This window comes from Sturnira hondurensis, unplaced genomic scaffold (assembly GCF_014824575.4).
Source record: "Sturnira hondurensis isolate 20B ecotype Veracruz unplaced genomic scaffold, ASM1482457v3 Scaffold0009372, whole genome shotgun sequence".
Classification (NCBI taxonomy): Eukaryota; Metazoa; Chordata; class Mammalia; order Chiroptera; family Phyllostomidae; genus Sturnira; species Sturnira hondurensis.
Window position 1 is genome coordinate 64,520 of NW_028082003.1, and position 2,409 is coordinate 66,928.

Consider the following 2,409-nt stretch of genomic DNA (forward strand, 5'->3'; position numbering starts at 1 on the left):
TGACAATCTTGTTTTATTCAGGAGATGACAAATTTGTCAAGAGGGTCAGAAAGACACAATCAAAACCAGAACAACTAAATAATCAATGTAGGAACTGTTATAATTGCCTCCTTTTAACACTTCTAGACTTTTTCTCTCTAAACCACTCTGACAGAAAAGAAAGCCAGTTTTAAAACAAAGCTAATAGGCTGCCTCATACTTCACCAACTCAGTCATCTAGTCCAGCCAAACCACTTAGCCTTAGGAGGCAGTGATGTAAGTGGGCTTCTCAAGTGGGGCCTACTCTATCTCTGAGTCTTCAAGACTGTCTTTGGAGAAGAGGTTTAGCTCTAAGTCCTTTGCTGAAATAATATCAAGCACTAACAATTTGACAAATCCTTCATGTCAACTTCAAGTAAAAACATACTTGGAGGAGAGTTAGCTGCAGTGAAGTCCAATACTTACAATTATCTCTATGCTTTATATCTTTTGTTACTTTACTTTCCAACTTAATGTGAAATTTTAACCTTTAGAAACCTCAATTTCCTTCTGAAATGGAAGTAAATCAAAGACAAAGTTCCAAAAGTTGGGGGAACTAGAACCAGTCATAGAATCTTGTCTCAAACCCACTGGTCACACTAACTGGTCACACAGATCACCTTTCTTCTGGTCCAAATGGCATGAAGCCCAAAGACACTCTCTTCCCCCAAATGGTACCACAAATGACCTTGGTGAGGTCTAGATCGTATGAAACCCAAATGGCAGGCACAAAACAGATAAGTTCCCTCTAGTCCCCACAAGATCAGAAAAAAACAAAAACTAAGGTTTCTTTTATTTCCAGTTAAAGTTCTCACAACTTTCTATATTCATTCATTCAGATCAAGTAGTCAAAAATCCTTAGATGTGCAAACACAAAAATAAAATGAAGGAACATTGTCACTTTGCATTGGGTCCTGCTGTCTTCTCCCCAAAGTTCCAATTCTCCTTCCAGAGTACAGGTCCAGCTGTCCTCCACATTAACCACAGCCACAGGCTCTGAATCCTCCTCAGGTGGTGCCCATTTTATCTGAGTGTGGTGGATATAGGGCCTAATTTCTGTGAAATTTAGAGAAGAGTGTGTTGTCAGTAGGATGTCATAGGACCAGTCCATTGCTCAGCTAGCTGCTTGCTGTTCAGGTCCTTGAATATCCCAGGTCTTTAGTAAGACTCAGTCTCCAGGTTGAAATGGGTGCAGGGGCTCATCAGATAAATAGACCCGAAATGAGCAAATTTGTGCAAAATGGTTAGTGTTTGCCCTAAATGTTGCACATATTACTTAATTTTTGACTTGTGCCCCAATTCTAGGTGAGTGCTCCAAAAACTAAGATTTGGAAGGATCTCCCATAAACTATTTCAAAATGGCTTAACTTGAGGTAAAGGAAGATGGCGGTGGAGTAGGACAAAGGATTTCGCTTCCCTTCACTCGCTAGAGAAAAACCAGGCTTCTCTGCAGAGGAGCGCAGAGAACACCCAACAGGGACCCAGCATATGGGACGGCAGGACCCCAGAGAGTATAGCGGACACTGAATGACCAGAGGTTGAGGAGAGGAGACGGACCTCAGATCAGCAAGGTACGAGGGAACAGCACAGAGGCTGTGAGCCCTTCGCCGGCAGCGCCAGGGCCCTGGCAGGGCCGCCCTGATATCTGAGAGCCGAGGGAGGGCAACAAGGACAACCCTATGAGAGAACTAGTCACCAGCATCCTCTCTAACCAGCAGGGTGCAGATTGGAAAACACCAGGAGAGATCGGTCTGCCTGTAGTGGCAGAGAGAGGAGTGGGCATTGGGAAGCAAACCGGAGAACTCTGATAACCCGTGGAGTCAGACTGTGTTTGCCAGTTTGGGGAACTGAGGGGCCCCAGCATTCCCAGTAGCCTGAGCCAGCGATCCCACAGTCTCAGGGGAGATTCGGGATATGATCAGTGCCCCTGGAAGAGCACCAGTCACCAGCTCCCTCCCTACCTAGCCGGCCGCAGGCTGAGAAGCACCCGAAGGCAGGCTGTAGTTGCTGGCTTGGAGGGCTGGGTGGCGTGCATTCCCGGAGGTGCGCATTCCCTATACCGGGGGACTCCAGCTGGGGACTCCAGCGGGCGCTCACACAGCATCGGGGCACTGTGGTGCTTGACTTACAGGGCCCCTGGGGAAGCGCCAATCGCCAGATCCATCCCTACCCAGCTGTGCGCAGACTGAGAAGCATCCAGAATCCAGTGTGGTCACCAGCTTGGAAGTCTGGGAATCCCGTGCATTCCCGTTGGCTTGCATTCCCAGTGGTGCGCATTCCCAATACCCGGGGAATCCAGCCAGGGACTTCAGCCAGGGACTCCAGCGGGCGCTCACACAGCCTCGGGGCTCTGCCCAAGACTGACAGAACCCCTGGGGAAGCGCAAATTGC